The sequence below is a fragment of the Talpa europaea genome (genome assembly GCF_964194135.1).
Source record: "Talpa europaea genome assembly, chromosome: 8".
Lineage (NCBI taxonomy): Eukaryota > Metazoa > Chordata > Mammalia > Eulipotyphla > Talpidae > Talpa > Talpa europaea.
In genome coordinates, this window is record NC_140075.1 from 9,245,285 (window position 1) to 9,264,128 (window position 18,844).

Consider the following 18,844-nt stretch of genomic DNA (forward strand, 5'->3'; position numbering starts at 1 on the left):
GTCCTGGGATGGGCATGGCTAGGGGGGCCCATCGCTGCTTGGGGAATGCTCGGGGGCACTGCTCCCTAAGCCCCACCACAGCCCCTGCCCCTGGACCCTCTGACAGCCTCACCATCCTCTTCTGGGCCCGCCCTCCCTGAAACCACACACCAACATTGGTTTCCTGACTGGGAGTGCAACCCACACATGGGGGCCCTGGGGTCGGCCTGGGCCCCAATCCGACCAGCCAGGATGCAGTGTCCACCCCAGCCCTGCCCTGTGTCTATTGCAGAGAACAGGCCACACCACTGTGTATGTGAGGCTGAGAGTAGACCCACCTTACCCATGTCCCAGACCTCTCTGAGCCTTTCTCTCTTGTTCCCTAAAACCCCAACCAGCTGTGCCAGAGTGCCCGGGACACAGCTACCGGGGGGGCGACTGGCTGGGCTGCTCAGCCATGAAGGAAGCCAGAGCCCAGGTCACAGTCACTGTTCCAGGTCTGATGATGACCCCCTGGGATTTGGGCAAAGGATAGTTAGTGCTTGACTCGAGCAGGCCAACCAGGACACCAGCCCCCCATCCTGTCTGGACCGGGCTGCCTGTGGGATGGGTGGCTCCCCCTGTAGAACCCTGATTTTATAGGGTAATAAGCTGCCCCACTGCACACAGGAGACAGGCAGATTGAGACAAGGAGACACCCCCACACCCCAGGACAACAGCCATGACATAGGGGCCCAGAGGCAGTAGAGGGTGTGGAGAAAGGACCCCGTTGTACTGCTAGTGGACAGGGACAGTGAAACTTTGCACAGAGCACCCCACATTTCCTTAAAAAAATCCAGAACAGATTCCAGCAGCAGGTCACACGCGGGCACGGGCAAAGCAGGACTCTCCTTGAGTCCACGGTTCTGCGATCATCATGGTGGCGTTTTCCACAGCAGCCCCACTTGACCCACGGGACATGGAGCAGATGGTGGCACATCCACTCCCAGGCAGGTACGGGCAGGGGGAGGGCACAGTCCTGTGAAAGGAGAGGGTTTGAGAAATACACGCAACAAAGCAGGTCGTACATGGACACACACTTTGGGGGGCGGGTAGAGAACAGGCATTTGAGCAGGGTAACACTGTAATAGTCTTGGGGAACAACCTCCTGAGGGCTCTGAGAAGGGAGGTGAGGGCACAGGGAACAAAGAGTGCTGGTCCCCCATGACCCAGGGGTTGGTGTCCCTGTGACCCAACAACATGTGTCTGGCTGGAGGACAAGGACGTGCACTTGTAGACGGTCTCTGTGGCTGAGAGAAAGAAGGCGAGCTATTCTTGCTGGTGAAACGGCCCTTCATCAGTCTCCCCACAGCTGAATTCATGGCTTGGTTCCTCAGACTGTAGATGACGGGATTAAAGGTGGGGGGCACCACCGTGTAGAACATAGGAATGACCAGGTCAGACATGGACGGAATCTCTGAGGTCGGCTTCAGATAAGCAAAACTTCCAGTGGAGAGAAACAGCACCACAACCAGAAGGTGGGGAAGGCAGGTGTAGTAGACTTTGGACTGACCTTCTGTGGATGGGATCTTCCTGACAGCAGAGAAGATGTGGATATAGGAAATGACAATGAAAATAAAATAACCCATATCCAATGTCACACTAATAAGAAGGGGGACAAGTTCACTCATCAAATTGAGCAGGAAATAGCCAGTAACTGAGGGATGTCACAGAAGAACTGGTGGACCACATTGGACCCACAGTAGGACGAGAAGGTTCCAGCTGTGTGCATCACAGCTTAGAGACCCCCACCCAGCCAGGATACATCTGGCTGCTGCACACACCTGTCCCTGCTCATGATGGTGTATAGTGCTGGGGGTGACAGATGGCAGCATAGCGGTCAAGGCTCATGAAGACCTGGAGGACACAGCCCGGGAATGAGATGGAGATACTGTGAGTGATTTTCTAACTCATGTTTAATTCTGAAATTTGAATGGACAGTCAGGTCTTGTGGTTAACTACATGTATTATCATTAAAAAAAAAATTCACACACAAATGTGTGATAATCAGAGAGTTTGGAGACATAGTGACCTGCTCCCAGAGAAAGTGCTTGAGAGCAAGAACATCACGCCCAACTCACAATCTCAGTGTTAGAGAAACAATATGAGAACATCTGCATGTGCAGTGCACATGTGTAGAATTAACAAATATTGTCGTGCTTTATTTTCCATAATGTTGTATGTAATTAATCATAGTTCCCAAAGTAGAAGAAAAATGAACTTTAGTTTAATCTACAAGAAGGTCGAGACGAATACCTGGTATACAATCAAAATATAATCTGGAGGGCCTCCCCTGGTGGCGCAGAGGTTGAGCCCTGTGCTGCAAAGCTGCCCGCAGCCTCTGCAGTGCCGGTTCGTTCCCTGGCCACCGGGAGAGGGTCCCACATGGCACGCAGACCTCTCCTGCCGCCCGCTGCTCCCCTCAGCAGTGTATTTCAGTCAGTCTGTCTGTTCTGCTCTGGCTCTGGTGAATTCTCTCACCCACTCGCGCTTCAGACTGTACCCAGTGCTTGTATAAATAAATAAATCTTTTAAAAAAAAGATACAATCTAGAAAATAAGGAACCTAAAAATAAACAAAACAAATTATATAAATTTTTAAGTAGAAATGTAGTTCTTCAAAGATAATTCATCTAACTTTACTTTTGAAAACACCACATCAAGGGAGTGTAGTCACATTGGTGTCAAAACAGGCATCATAGAAATTAATATTCCATCCATTCCAGATTTCAGTCATAGATTCCTACAAACCAAGGAAGGTTCCATGCTTCCACCTCTGGCAGAGTCAAGTGTGGTTTCCCTTTGTCCTGTGAGCAGAAACATGACCTTCTCCGAGAGGAAGATTCCCCATTAGGAATCGTGAGGGAAGGGAGGCCCCACTCTCTGTCTCCCCTCCCCTCCATATGGGTGGAACCCTCAGTGGAGACACACATGGGCTGGGGGTACTGAGTGCCCAGGACTGGGGTCCCTTGTACATCTGCTCCCGAAGACATTTACCACTGCTTCATTTTATGTTAAGTTGGTGATGCGTGAGTTCTAGAACATTCTAAGCCACATACATTGTTTTCAATGATGAGTGGGAGTTTAGTTTATGAACATCACAAGTTGGAGGTTTGTCAAATGAGAGCAGTATTTAGGAAACTAAAGCATATGGATAAACATGAGAATATAAATTTCTGGGAAAGGAAAATTTTTAATGCAAGAAATCTGTACTTTATAAATGATGACATGTTGATTCAGAGGGAAAATTAATCATGGATTATAATTGTAGGTTGTGATATTTCATGTCTTGGAATATTGGCAATTTATCAGTTTCCTCACAGTCGACTTCATGGTTTGGTTCCTCAGACTGTAGATGACAGGATTAAAGGTGGGGGGCACCACTGTGTAGAACATAGAAATGACCAGGTCAGACATGGACGGGGTCCCTGAGGTCGGCTTCAGATAAGCAAAGCATCCAGTGGAGACAAACAGCACCACAACCAGCAGGTGGGGAAGGCAGGTGGAGTAGGCCTTGGCCTTCCCTTCTGTGGATGGGATCTTCCTGACAGCAGAGAAGATGTGGACATAGGAAATGACGATGAAAATAAAGTAGCAGATACACAACAACACAACAACAAGAACGGGGACAAGTTTGTTCATTACATTTCCTGAGCAAGAAATAGCCTATAACTGGGGGATGTCACAGAACTGGTGGACCACGCTGGACCCATAGTAGGACAAGGAGAAGGTTCCAGCTGTGTGCATCACAGCATAGAGACCCACACCCAGCCAGAACACAGCTGTCAGCTGCACACACCTGTCCCTGCTCATGATGATATAGAGGAAGGAGGGAGACAAAGGGCAGGCAAGGAAGAGAAGTGAATCTGATTTAAATGAAGAAGGAAAGAAAACTGGGACTTGTGAACTGCAGCCAACCCTCTGCATGTCATAGGCGGGGACCCGAGGACAACGCTGCCTGTGCTGCCTTTCTCTGGGCCCTGCCAGCTCTGTTCTCCACCACAAGCCATTTTCCCCGCCTGTCCCCCAGTGGACGGGTTCTTTCGCACATGACACTCAAAATGGATCGGGCATCACCCCTGGGTGATTTAAAGAGGCCCACTGTCCTCTTCAGCATCCCTTTTGGCTGCTTCTCAACCGCTCAGGACCTCCTGACCTTGGCACCAGTGGTTGGCCTTCTCCGAGTTGGCTTCCTGATGCATCTCCTGCCTGGCTACAGAGACCTGGTGAGGGCACCAAGCTCTGCCAACCCAGGGCTGCTGGCACGCTCACGTTGTCCCACTGTCAGCCGTCCCAGGGGCGCACTGCCATGCCAGGCTGAGCACATGGCAGCTCCCGCGATAGGTGGCCATAGGCCAGCATGGCCCAGTGGCCACCCTTGGATCTTCATGTCCCGGGGTCTGCACATGACCCTGTCCCCCCAGGCCCCATAATCAGCCATCAATGTGCCCAAGCCTGGCCTCAGCAGGATTGTCTCTTGGGGTCATCAGTGTGATCTTTGCCACTGGCAAGCTCCAAATGATGGGCGGGGCCTTGCTTTCCCTGTTAAGTCTGCAGCCTCAGGGGTGGTGGGGGTCAGGTGCTAGTCTGGCTGCCTCCCTCCCCACAAGGTTCCAGGTGTTCCCCAGCATCTTGCCCTGCATCTCCAGGGCCTCGTCTGCCTCCTGCTCTCTGCTGCTCTTCCTGGACATTGGCCACCAGCTGTGTTCCCGCAGCGACTCCAAAAATATGTTTGACTCCATTGACAGAGGCCACTCGGTGCATCTTCTCTCTGTGAAAAATCCTGCCACCTGCACCATTTGTTTTCCACCCATTCAGCTCGAGGAGGTCCATTGTCGCTTCTCACAGACAAAAGGGAATTTTGTGGCCTTTAGATTTTTCAGGCCTTTAATGCTGACTCACGGGACTGAGCAGCTCTCACCCTCAGCATTTCTCTGGCTGTCTCCCCTCCCCCTGGATCTAGAGTGACCGCACCCTTACACTCCCTCACCCGAGGGCACTGGGGTCCCCGTTACATGCACATGCCCTGTGTACTCTGGCCCAGGTGCCCACCATCACAGGCACATGGGCAAGACCGCAGAGGCCACCACAGAGGCTGATGGCAGGAGTGCTGGAAAAGAAGCCTGATTTTTTAACTCAACTAACTACCCTAGTGGCCCAAACTTTATTCATTTATACCAAAGGTGCAGGAGCACAAGCAGAAAATCATAGTAGGATTCAATCTGCCCCCTTCAGCCAGACCATCCTCCAGCTTCAGGTTGAGGATAAGTTCTTAAATGTGTGTTTTTAGTGAGAATGGGTACTTTTAATTTTAGATAGAAGAAAAGCAAAGAGAACATAGAGAAACTTTGTGAATAGTGTTATGTGAGAGGCAGAATTATTACAGAAGGAACATTTATTTATAAAACTTCATAATATTGTTTGGCATTTTAAAGGGGAAAAAAGCATGTCAGACAGAGAATCGACACTCAAGGCCTGGTTGGAAGAGGAGGTGACCCAGGGTGTGAGAGCCTCATCTCCCCCGGGCCAGGCCTTCCGGGCAGTCCGCACACTTGCCTGAGCATGCCCGCCCTGGCTCCCATGCCTGGGCTTGGCTCTGTTTCTGGACAGCATCTGGCAAGTGGAAAAGGTGTGGTGTGGGGGGCTCCCCACTTAGTCCAGAATCAGGAGTGGCAGCACAGTGACTCAATCCCAAGGGCCCTCTGCTCGCTGCTCACCCCCTCCCCACTCTGCCCGGCCTCTCCAGCTGTGCTTCCCACCAGCTGTGGTGCTGCCCTTGTCCTGGGACTTCGAGAAATTCCTCTCCCGAGACATGAGGACCCCCTCGTGGTCCCCAACAGAGCAGCTTAAAATAAAATGATATTGTAACATTTTAGCCCAATTGAAGGGAAATATTTTCACGTTTCTATGTTCACAAACTTCGTGCTCTTAAGGGGAGTGAGAGTTTAATGAAAATGATGTAAATCAGGAAAAAATATGACTTCTGTAATATTTCCTGACAAATATGACTAGAACTTGATAACATTGTCCCAGAATGTGCTGACTAGACAGAAACCAGCCTCTCAGCAGCGCCATGATGGAGAAGCCCCTCTGCAGGCTCAGCGGGAAGCCCAAGGCTGTGGGCGTGAGGGACACGCACTGCCCAGCAGTGGCTGGGATGCAGCTGAGACGGAGGTGCACCTGGCTCTTCACCGGGACCGGCAGAAGGATGTGCCTGCGGTGGGGTCAACCCCTGTGGTTGCTCCTCCTGAGCAGCCCCATCACTGTTCACTGCGAGTGTGTTCCCTGTCCACGTCAGGGCTACCAGGCCCGTAGCCGCAGGACCCAACCCTGGGGCGTGCCCTCAGATCAGCCAAGCGCTGAAAGCGGGGCACCGGGAAAGGCGTGCATCACAAGGGGTGACCCGGAATGTGGGGGGCTGGTAACTGAGGCAGGACAAGGGACCCCAGAAGCTGAGGCATGGACGCTGTGATAAGACTGACACCATGGCCAGGGCGAGGGCTGTGTCCCCATCTCAGTGCCGCGTGGTCCCGCAGTGAGAGGGCCTGGGGACGCCCGACACCTGACCTCAGATGCCAGCACGTTTCTCTCCTCGGCCTCCCTTTCCCCTTAGTCCTCCAGCCCCACAGCTGCCCCGGGCCCTGGTTCCAGGACCAAGGGGCCGGGCCTGGCTCTAAAGCAGCGCCCTGCCCTGTGCAGCCTGCTCCCAGCTCCCGCTCACCAGGGTGTTGTCACTGCAACACCTGGGCTCTCCTCGGAGCCAAGGCACCCCCGGGAGGGAGACCCCCTTTTCTCCTGCACAGCAGCGGGGTGCGGCTGCAGGGGCCAGGGCAGGGTCATCACCTCTGGGGAGAGTCTTTATGGGCTCAGGGGAGGTCATGAGGCCAAGGGGCAGCTGTGGTGCTCATCGAGCTGGACGTGGTGGACACGGTGCCCTCACCTCAAGAATCGCATCCACAGGTTAATAACACTCATGTTTAAGAGATTTTCATGGACCTTGTGTGTTATAAGCAGTCAGGAGAGCGTGGAGACAAGTGACAGCTCCCAGAGCATACACTGGAGAGGAGGAACCTCGCCCCCAGCTCATGGTCTCAGGGTGGAGACAGAGCCTTGAGGCACCAGAATCTATAGCGCAGAAGCTGCTGGAGATGAAACATTAAAATATTGCTGTGCTTAATTTTTATGTAATATACCTTACATAATGTAAAAAATAACATAGTTCCAAAGTAGAAGAGAAGGACGTAAATATTACCCACAGGAAAGTTGACACGAAGTCCAGGCGTGAGACATCAAAATACAACTTTGACAGCTAAGGGAGCCTAAACACACACACAGACAAACCAATGTCTCCGAGCTAAAGACTTTCACTGTACATATGCAGTTTCAGTAAGAATTCATGGATATTTTGTTTTTATTATGGTACATCAAAGAGAATAGTCCTTTTAGAAACAAATCTGACATCTGGATTAATATTCACATCAACTGTCATTTTTAATCACAGATTCCTTTCCCAAGAATGTGTCGATCTTTCCATCTCTGGCAGATTCAGGAGTAGATGCTCCTTGCCCTTTGAACAGAAATATGAATTTGTCTCAGAGGTGACCCATTATATTCATGAAGGTGAGGGATCCACTCAATGGTGCACCCCTTCCCTCCACTAGCACGGGGGCCCCTCAGTGAAGACACACACAGGAAACAAGGAACTGAGAGCCCAGAACTGCAGTCTGGTGACCCAAAGGCTCCCAAGGAGGGATCCCTTTTACCACAGATTCACTCTACATAACTGTTGGTAATGTGTGAGTTCCAGAACATTCTTTCTAACACCAAATACATAGTTAAAATATGAGTGAGAATTCAGTTTATTTGAATTTCACACAGTTGGAGGTTTGGTAAATGTTTGCAGTATTTTAGGAAACTACAGTTAATGGAAGAATATGAGAATATAAATTTCTGGAAAAGGATAATTTCTAATGCAAGAGTCTATACTATATAAATGATGACATGTTAGAGTTAGAGGGGAAAACAGAATGAATGAGGAGTTTCTTTTAGCTTGTGATATCTCACTTGTTGGTGTATTGGCCATTTATCAGTCTCCCCACAGCCATTTTCAAGGTTTGGTTCCTCAGACTGTATACGATGGGATTAAAGGTGGGGGCACCATCATGTAGAACATAGAAATAACCAGATCAGAGAGGGACTGGGTCATTGATGTTGGCTTCAGATAAGCAAAGCATCCAGTGGAGAGAAACAGCACCACAACCAGCACGTGGGGAAGGCAGGTGGAATAGACTTTGGACTGACATTCTATGAATGGGATCTTCCTGAGAGCAGAGAAGATGTGGACATAGGAAATAATGATGAAAATAAAGTAGCAGATAAACAACACCACAGTTATGAGAATGGGTGCAAGTTTATTCATTTCATTTCCTGAGCAGGAAATAGCCAAAAATTGGGGGATGTCACAGAAGAACTGGTAGACCACGTTGGACCCACAGTAGGACAGAGAAGGTTCCAGCTATAAGCATGACAGAGATGATGCCCCCACCCAGCCAGGACACAGCTGTCAGCTGCATACACCTGTCCCTGCTCATGATGACCTCATAGTGCAGTGGGTGGCAGATGGCAGCATAGCAGTCAAGGCTCATCACTGTGAGCAGATGCAACTCTGTACCTACTGAAAGAATCAGCATAAACACCTGGACGACACAGCCCAGGAAGGAGATGGAGGTACCGTGCATCAGAGAGTTGGCAATGGACTTGGGGACAGTGGTTGTGATGAGGCAGAGGTCCATGAAGGACAGACTCCTCAGGAAGAAGTACATGGGGGTGTGGAGGTGCCGGTCCAGGGTGGTGATGAGGACGATGAGCCCGTTCCCCAGCAGAGCACACAGGTAGACCAGGGAGAAGACCAGAGAGTGCAGGAAGCCCATGGTCCCCTGGGTGGGAAACCCCAGGAGGATGAATTCTGTCATGATGGTGTGATTGGTCTCCCCCCGGAGCTATTATCTGTGTAAAAGAAGAAAGCGGGAAAAGCCTGAATCTTCCAATATTGAAAATATAAGGGGTTATCAATATAAGTTAAAAATGCAATGTATTTTCTACATACTTATTCCTTCTAGGCACATCTATATATACAGTTTTATTCAACCAATTTTTCCCTTCTAATGTGAATGTGAGGTTATTATATTCTCCAAATATGTCTGCCAGATTGGTGAGAGACTCAAATTTCAACAGTCCCCTACAAAACTTAAACACATTAGAACCTCTTTTCTGTCAACAAACCTCCCACACTACACACCCCACCCCAGTCCCACTACTCCTGCTCCTACCCAGGCCCTAGTGTCTTCACCCAGCACACCTCCCAGAGGTTGTCCAGGGCACAGCCCCAGAGGACACGTGACCATGCCCAGCCCCTCCCCACACTGAAGAGCCTGTCCCTACTCCTTTAGCACAGCCCTGGTCTGGGGAGGCCCCACAGGGAGGGGTGTGCAGGGAGATGGGGTGAGTGGGTCCCTGTTTTCCTGCCTCCAGGACCCGACACTGTCCTTCATCTGAATGATCTGGGCTTGGTGTCCCGTGCGGTGTGTCCTGATGCCTCCTCTGTCAGATTCCTGTCCATGTGGCCTCACTGCTGCCTCCTAGTCCATCCCCTCGTCTCCTCATCTCTCTGCCCCTGACTCCCCACATCTGAGGACCCAGAGACCACGTTTCCTGCAGAGTCTCCTCTTGGGTCATACCCACACGTCCCTCCTGCAGGATGGGCTTGTCCCCCCCGGGTCCCTCCCGGCCCCTCTGTCTCCCTCAGACTCATGCACATCTGTGCAAGGAGAAGGCCGCTACGGGGCTGAGCTGGACGGTTTGTGCATGTGGCTGTCCCTGCCGGTCCCAGGGCCCTGGGTCCCCCGTGTGTGGGTTTGTTCCTCCCCCCAGGCCCATGTCTGAGTGGGGACGTCTGGACAAGGGGCAGCCCTGCCCACTCTCCCGCCCCCAATCTCACCCTCTTCCCCCCTCTGTGAGGTGACGGATGGGCAGTCCCTGGGGAGGCAGGATTTTTGAGGAGAATACAGGAAATAACTTTCTGGATATACATTAGTTTAAACAATCCAATATCATTTAATTACAAAATAAATTAGGATACAATTTGGTCTAGTTGTATAAATCGTTTGATTACTTTAAATTTAATGGTGAAATATGTTTTGCATAGATCTCTTCCTTACTAAAAACAAAACAAAAAAAAACAAAAAACAAACAAACAAACAAACAAAAAAAAACTGTTACTCTTCCTTTTTCAATGTTACTAACAATCCTTGAGTGACGGAGTTGGAGAAAAACCCCAAGTCCAGGTCCATAAATAGTCAGATGTCCCTGCCACATGCACTTCATTGTCAGAGTCATGAAACTCTCCCCAAAGTTGCTGTAAACAGTTATTGAATCTCTACTTGACATATAGGTCATAAGATTTAAGGACAAAATGACATAATATTCTGATTTTTAACAATAAGTATTATTTTTAATATCATATTAAGTTTAGCATTCCTCACATTAATTGCATCAAATGTATTGCTTTTATTTGACACTGAACACACACGGACACACTGTGCTGAGTGCACAACCACAGTGATGACGTGATGTTAGATGTATTTTAAGTCATGATCTACTTTATGATGATGCTATAAAACATCATAGTACTTGGAACAGTTAAAATGAAATAGTTATTTTATCCCAGTGAAATTCATCCCAGGAGAATATGGAATTGTGAAATAAGCAACTTGTGCATCTTAAGAATTTATTAGTTTCATTATTTGTAAAATAAGATTTTAACTGCTATGCTCTCTCCAATGTAAAAAGAAGTTTGAAATCTAAAATCTTTCAAGTGTGAGTGGATTCTTCTCTGCAAATAGCTGGGGGAAGATACCTGACATCTGGGGGGAAAGTTCCCACTGCCGTGTCCTGTCTCTCTCCTGAGGTTGTGGCCATGGTGGGACAGAGGGTGTCCCAACCTCCTACTCCATGTTCGGGGCTCGTGGGTATGCCTCTGAGCACTCACAGGATGTTCCACCCCATCCTGCGCTGCCTCGTGGACAGAGCAGGGCCTTAGGGCTGGGCTATTTGAGCTCTGGAGCTGGTGTCCGTCTGTTGGACACTGTCCAAATTCAGCACTCAGGACCCTCCTCTAGAGGGACAAGCACCCTTCGTCAGGTCACTGTCTTCATTGGCGTCATCCTGTAGCACATAAAGTGGGTAATTTGTGCACTGAGTGTGCCAGAGGCACTTTTGTTAGTGGTTTACACCTCAGTGGAAAGGAATGTAATTCATCCCCTTTCATGCTCCACCACCATCAACTGAGCCTACTATGGGGCACCCGGGTGTGGCCACATTGTCAAAGCCACAGATGAGCCCAATTCACAGGAAGCTGGAAAGTTTCTGCCTCCCCCTGTGCACCATCCTGGGGCCTGGCAGGTGGGGGGTTGGACGAGGGCCTTGTAGGGGCAGGAGGGGGAGGGAGGTGGAAAACCAGGATGAAATCCCCCAGGAGCAAGAAGGGGAAGCACCTGGATCTTCTGACACGAGAATTTGTTTGTGTGACTCAGAATTTGTTTATTTAAAAATGGCATTTAGTCTCAGCACCTATAACTCTGTCATCACATTTGAACTGTTGCCGTGTGTGAGGGAAGCTTGTGTTTATCTTCCGCTGTGGGTCAGTCCCGAGGCATAGCTGTCTGGCATTTCCATGGGGTGGTCTGTGTCTGGGGCTCTGACACAGCAGATTGGGGGACCCTCTCGCAGCTGTGGGTCTCCCCCAGAGTCCTCATAGGGCCCACCAGGTCAGGCACAGGCAACGGGGTGGGGGGTACTGACTGAGGAGACAGGGGATGACAGTCCCGGGCCAAAACGCTGTCCTGCCCGTGTCCACAGCGTCCGCCAGGCCCAGCCCACAGCTTTCCAGCAAGATGGCGCCTCCCTGAGGGAGGTGGAGCCAGAGGACCAGGATGGGTGAGGTTGGGGGTGCACATGGGTGCTGACTCCAGGCCCTGTGGCAGCCCCGGCTCATGGACCCCTGAAGGCCTGTCCACCCCCTTATGGGCCACCCGCTCTGAGGCCACGTGCCACCCAGCGGTTCCTGAGGGATGTACGCCTGCGCCTGTGAGGGTCGTGGGGTTGGGCTGGCCCAACAAACCAGGGTGGGATGCAGTGTCTACCCAGCCCTGTGTCCACTGCAGGCAGTGGGCAGCTCTGCTGTGTCTGTGAACTGAGGCTGGACCTGCCCACCCACAACCCACTTGCCTGGGCCTTCCTCTCATTTCCCTGAAACCCCAACTGCTGGTGCCAGAGTCCCCAGGACCAGCTCCCAGGGGACGGACTGGACTGCTCAGCTGGGCAGAGGGCCACTGGGGAACCTGTTGGGCAAGCTGTGCCCAGGCCACTGTCACATTTCCAGGTCTGATTGATGCCCCCGGGTTTGGGCAATGGACAGTTAGTGCTTGGCCCACAAAGGACAGAGAGGACACCTGCTCCCTGGCCTGGGTGGACAAAGCTGCCCATGGGAGGGGCTGATCCCCCTGAGGGACCCTGAGTCTATGGGGTAACAAGCTGCCCCAATGCTCACCAGAGACAGGAATTTTGGTACAAGGAGACACCCCTCATTCCGGGACAACACCATGACACAGGGGCGCACAGGTACTAGAGGGTGTGGAGAAAAGGCCCTATCGCATGGCTGGGGGGACAGAGAAACTACGCAGAGCAACCACCTTGGCTTAAAACTCCAGGATGGATCAAGCAGCGGGTCACACGCGGGCACAGGCAGCAGGACTCTCTCACAGCTCTGCCACCATCACGGTGGTGTCATCCCCAGCAGGCCCTCTTGGCCCAAGGACCAAGGACCAGATGGTGGCACATCCACACCCGGGCGGGCACGGACAGGGCGAGGACAGGAATGTGCAAAAGGAGGGAGTTTTAGAAAGAACGCAGCAAAGCAAATCAGACATGGACACACAATCAGGTGGCGGCAGAAAACAGGCATTTGAGCAGGGAAACACTTGAAAAGTCTTGGGGAACAACCCCTTGAGGCTCTGAGAGAGAGAGGAGGGCACAGGGACAAAGGAGGGGCTGGTGTCCCTGTGACACAACCACCTGTGAGGGTGGCTGGAGGGCCCGGGCGTGCACTTGTAGAAAGTCTCTGTGACTGAGGGAAAGAAGGGTGAGCTTTACTTGCTGGTGTAATGGCCCTTCATCAGTCTCCCCACAGCCGACTTCATGGCTTCATTCCTCAGACTGTATATGACGGGATTAAACGTGGGGGGCACCGTCGTGTAGAACATAGAAATGACCAGGTCAGACATGGACGGTGTCTCTGAGGTTGGCTTCAGATAAGCAAAGAGCCCAGTGGAGACAAATAGCAACACAACCAGCAGGTGGGGAAGGCAGGTGGAGTAAACTTTGGCTTTTCCTTCTGTGGATGGGATCTACCTGACAGCAGAGAAGATGTGCACATAGGAAATGATGATGAAAATGAAGCAGGACATATCCAATGTCATACAAATAAAAAGGGGGACAAGTTCACTCATCACATTTTCTGAGGAGGAAATAGCCAATAACTGGGGGACGTCACAGAAGAACTGGTGGACCACGTTGGACCCACAGTAGGACAAGGAGAAGGTTCCAGCTGTGAGCATCACAGAGATGAAACATCCACCCAGCCAGGACACAGCTGTCAGCTGCACACACCTGTCCCTGCTCATGAGGACCTCATAGTGCAGGGGGTGGCAGATGGCAGCATAGCGGTCAACGCTCATCACCGTGAGCAGGTGAAGCCCTGCAGCTGCTGAAATAACCATCATGAAGACCTGGAGGACACAGCCCGGGAAGGAGATGGAGCTGCTGTGCCTCAGAGAGCTGGAAATGGACTTGGGGACCGTGGCTGAGATGAGGCAGAGGTCCGAGAATGACAGACCCCTCAGGAAGAAGTACATGGGGGTGTGGAGGTGCCGGTCCAGGGTGGTGATGAGGACGATGAGCCCATTCCCCAGCAGGGCGCACAGGTAGACCAGGGAGAAGAGCAGCGGGTGCAAGAACCCCATGGTCCCCTGGGTGGGGAACCCCAGGAGCACAAATTCTGTCATGGCCGTGAGATTGTCCATGGTCACTCCTGGAGTCATTTTCTGTATTTTTTTAAAAAAATAAAGAATAAGAAAATATTGTCATATCTTCAATGTTGTCATAAAATGAGTTATCAGCATAAGATAATGATTCAATTTACTCACTGGTGATTACTCCTTATTTCCTTATTGGTCCTACAGAGTCTAGTACCCTCATGTGCGTGTGCTGCTGTGTTCAAACTTTCATTTCCATCTCCTGTGAGGGGACATGATCACACTGTCCAAACAAGTCCTGAAAATTGTTGAAGGCTTGAAGATTTCCACTGACCCAACAGAACTTTAAGAATTACAATTTCAAACCTCTCAACAAACCTGACTGACTGTCCCTCCCATGTGCCCCAGTCCTGCAGCTCCCCCTCCAGCCCAGGCCCCAGTGTCTCCGCCCAGCACACCTCCCAGAGGTTGGCCAGGGCACAGCCCCAGAGGACATGTGACCATGCCCAGCCCCTCCCCACCCTGGAGAGCCTGTCCCTGCTCCTCCAGCACATCCCTGGTTTGGGGAGGCCCCACAGGGACGGGTGTGCAGGGAGGTGGGTTGTGTGGGTCCCTGTTTTCCTGCTCCCCAGGACCCTACACTGTCCTGGAACTGAATGATCTGTGCTCGGCATCCCCGTGTGGCGTGTCCTGATGCCTCCTCTGTCAGCCTCACCGCTGCCTCCTGGTCCCTCCCCTGGTCTTCTCATCTACCTGCCCCTTACTCCCCACATCTGAGGACCCAGAGACCACATTTTCCGCAGAGTCTCCTCCCAGGTCACACCAACACGTCCCTCCAGCAGGATGGGCTCGTCCACCCCGGGTCCCTCCTGGCCCCTCTGTCCCCCTCAGACTCATGCACGTCTGTGCAGGGTGGAGGCGGTTCCGGGGCTGGGCCAGACGGTCTGTGTGTGTGGCTGTCGCTGCTGGTCCCAGGGCCCCAGGTACCCTGTGTGCGGGTTTGTTCCTCCCCCCAGGCCCGAACGTGAGTGGGGACGTCTGGACACGGGGCAGCCCTGCCCACTCCCCTCCTCCCCATTCTCACCCTCTCCCCGCTCTGTGGGTGACAGAGGGTCAGGCCCTGGGGAGGGAAATACAGTGGTGGACAGAAATTTAAAAATTCAGTAGAAAGTAGAAGATAAATGAAAATACCAGGTGGTCATAGGTGGAGACATCTCTTGAGTGGTTTAGAATAATATTTGTAATGATGAAATCATTTTATCCATTTAAGGTAGGATTTTTAGGAGAATGTGGTGATATGAATGTATTGTAAGAGAATAGAGAAGCAATTCCAGCTATTATAATGAAAACAAGAAAATATAAGTTTTGGACCTGTTGTATCCTATTAAAAACTTATTCAGTGATTTATAATACATATTTATATTCATATTGTATAAAATTAGATTTTCTATTTTTCTGTTGGTGTGTGGAGTTAAAATAAAAACAATATCACGTCCATAATAGACCAATTTCCAGTTGTTCTATCATTATATTGTGGAGGAAATAGAAAGATCAACATAGATCCCAGGAAAAGTTCATGAATTTCTGTCTGATGCACCTACTTTTCATAATAGTTTAGGGATGAACGTGTATAGCTTTCCCTTTTTAAATAATTAGTATTATTTTAATTTTCCCCTGGAGTCTCTACTATTTCTTAAATAATTCCATTAAATTTGATTTTTTTTTAAAAAAATCAATTTAATTTTGCTTACAAGAGCTGGGGTGCAGGCCAGAGGTGTGGGGGGGGGGGAGAGAGGACTCACCAGAGACAGAGCGGGGAGCAGAGCAGGCAGACTGACTGAAACCCACTGCTGAGGGGAGCAGCGGGGAGACAGGAGAGGTCTGCTGCTCCCTGTGGGAAACTCCCTGGCCGGGCATAAAACTCTTGCTGCAGAGGCTGCAGGTAGTTTCACAGTGCTGAGACTTAACCCCTTGCACCACCAGGGAGGCCCCCATCAAATGTGATTTTATCAAACACTAAACACTTTCAACTCAGAGTTCTAAATGCTGAAATATCATAGCTTTGATGCAACGATTCTCAAAAACACCACCTGAAAATAAAATAAAAAAAAAATGTATTTTCTCTCTTAGAAACTCTCCCAGTACAACATGGCACTCTGGAACGGAACTGTTTGTACAACTTGGAATTTATTAATTGTAATTTATAAGATGAATATTTCAAGTGCTGTTATTCTGAAATACAGAATGCATTGGGAAGTGACACCGGGTTGTAAAACATGTTACCTCAAAACAGAACAAATAAAATTCCCTCTGGTAGGACAACAAAGTAAGGTCCGCTGTTCCCAGGGAAAGGCTGACTCTGTGAGACGCAGCTCAGTGGAACAGATACTGACACTGAACAGAGAACATGGATCACCCGGGAGCGCCCCAACCTTACCCGACCCGCACGTCCATGTTGGCGGCGCCCGCGGCCCAGCAGCGGCGCCCACGAAGCTCGCCCTCCGGAGGAGCCGGGAGGAGACACGAACCCCCGGACGGCTGGTCCCACTGCCCGCGAGGCGCTGCCTCTGCCTTCTGGTCCGGCCTCGGCTCCCGACCTGCAGCGGGCAGGGCGCTCTGTGTCCACGGCCCAGCCCTGACATGTCCACGCCCTCCGCGGGGGGCTCGCCGGGGCCCCAGTGTCCTAGTCCCCGTGGACTTCTCGGCGACGCCCGGTAATGAGCCTCCCAGGTCAGCGGCACCGTCGGGGGTCCTTGGGGACCCCGCAAGCAGGACCTGCCCCCTCAGCCCCATCAGTGACCATAACCACCACGGGGCCGGGTGTGACCCCCCCAGAGCCACAGACAAGCCCGGTCCACAGGGGGCTGGAAAGTCCCCGCCACCCCCGTGTGTCCCCCTGGGGTCCTGGGGGGCAGGAGGAGGGAACAGACAGGAGGAGGGAGCACGGGAGGAGGGGGGAGAGACAGGAGGGCAGCAGAGCCTGAGGGCAGCGGGATGGAGCTGGGTCTGACCGGGGATGTTCCTGTCCCTACAGAACCCTGTGTCCCCTGCGTGGAGCTGAGCTTTGCCGGGGTGTGGCTCCCCTTGGCCAGGCGGCCTGCGAGCACCCCCTGGGTGGCAGGGCTCTCCCTGGGCTGGTGTCGTGTCAGGGCCGCGGGCATCTGGATGGGGCTTCCTTGTGGCCCCGTGGGGGGCTTGCCCAGGAGCTGTCTGGACTCCGGAGACACTTGCTGGCCGGGTGGGGACAGGCCCCAGGTGGGGACAGGCCCCGGGTGGGGTCGTGGCCATTGGTACCGTGTCCTTCATGGTCGTCAAGGGACGGCGGACATAAGAGAGGACCTTGTCAGGGTGGTTCCTGAATCCCAGTGAGCCCTGAGCCGCAGTGACCACTGCAGCCCCAACCTCTGAACCCCAGTGACTCCTGCACTCCAATGACCCATGGATTCCAGTGACCCATGGACCCCAGTGGCCCCAGACAGCCCAATCAGGCCCTTCAGTCCCTTTCCCCATCCCCCCTCCTGCAGGCTCCTCACCAAGGTCCCCTTGCCAGGGTGAGGCGACAGGACCAAGGCTGGTCAACAGCAGAGCCGGGCCCAGTGCTCTGAGCACAGAGCCCGCACCCCAGCCCTGCCCAATCACCCCTTCTCCAGACTTGTCCTCTGGGATGCCCCTGGCGGGCACTGCGGTGACACAGTTGAGGGTGGCCCCACGACCACCAAACTGGTGGGAGTTTTTTCTCCACATCTTCGCCAACATTTGTTGTTGCTAGTTTTTTGAAAATGTGCCATTCTAACTGGTGTAAGATGGTATCTCATGGTAGTTCTGATTTGCATTTCCCTGGTTACAGGTGATGTTGAACATTGTTTCATTTACTGTTGGCCATTTGCATTTCCACTTCAGAGAAGTTTCTTATTAGCTCTTCTGCCCATTTTTTGACTGGATTATTTTCTTTGTTTTTGTTGAGTCTTTTCAGCTCTTTGTAGATTTTTGTGATCAGCCCTTTATCATTAGCATTGTGTGCAAAAATGTTCTCCCAGTGGTTGGGGTTTCTCTTTGTTTTGGTTATTGTCTCTTTTGCTGTGCAGAAGCTCTTCAATTGGATGTAGTCCCAGCTGTTGATCTTTGCCTTCACTATCACTGCTTGGGGTGATGAGTCCTTAAAGATGTTGCTGAGGTGCATGTCATGTAGTGTTTCGCCTATATTTCCTTCTATGTATTTTATGGGTTCAGATCTTATGTCTAGTTCTTTAATCCATTTTGAGTTGTTTTTTGTGCATGGTGTGAGGTAGTAGTCAAGCTTCATTCTTTTGCATGGAGTGACCCAGTTTCCCAGCACCATTTATTGAACAAACTTTATTTGCTCCAGTGCATAGTCTTTGCTCCTTTGTCAAAGATTAGTTGACCATACATCTGGGTTTTCTATTTGGTTCCATTGATTTGTGTGTCTGTTCTGGTTCCAATACCATGCAGTTTTGATTATTATGGTTTTGTAGTATAGTTTGAAAAATGGGGGAGTGATGCCTCCATTCCCTTCTTTTTTTTTTTAAAGATTTATTTATTTATTTATTTATACAAGCACTGGGTAGAGTCAGAAGCACGGGAGGGTGAGAGAATTCACCAGAGCCAGAGTGGGGAGCTGAGCAGGCAGAAGGACCAAAGTACACTGCTGAGGGGAGCAGCCAGCGGCAGGAGAGGTCTGCACGCCCTGTGGGACCCTCCTCTGGTGGCCGGGAAGCA

At 51.3% G+C, this 18,844-nt stretch overlaps 1 pseudogene across 1 annotated transcript; it reads right to left on the bottom strand.

The window, feature by feature from the left end:
- Window positions 1–837: 837 nt before the first annotated feature.
- On the bottom strand, window positions 838–17,851 carry LOC311176202 (olfactory receptor 14A16-like; annotated as a pseudogene). Its single transcript has 5 exons — window positions 17,641–17,851; window positions 16,556–16,704; window positions 8,595–9,016; window positions 1,258–1,802; window positions 838–997 (listed from the first exon to the last, which is right to left on the bottom strand). The product of its transcript is annotated as an olfactory receptor 14A16-like (transcript).
- Between the last annotated feature and the right edge of the window lie 993 nt (window positions 17,852–18,844).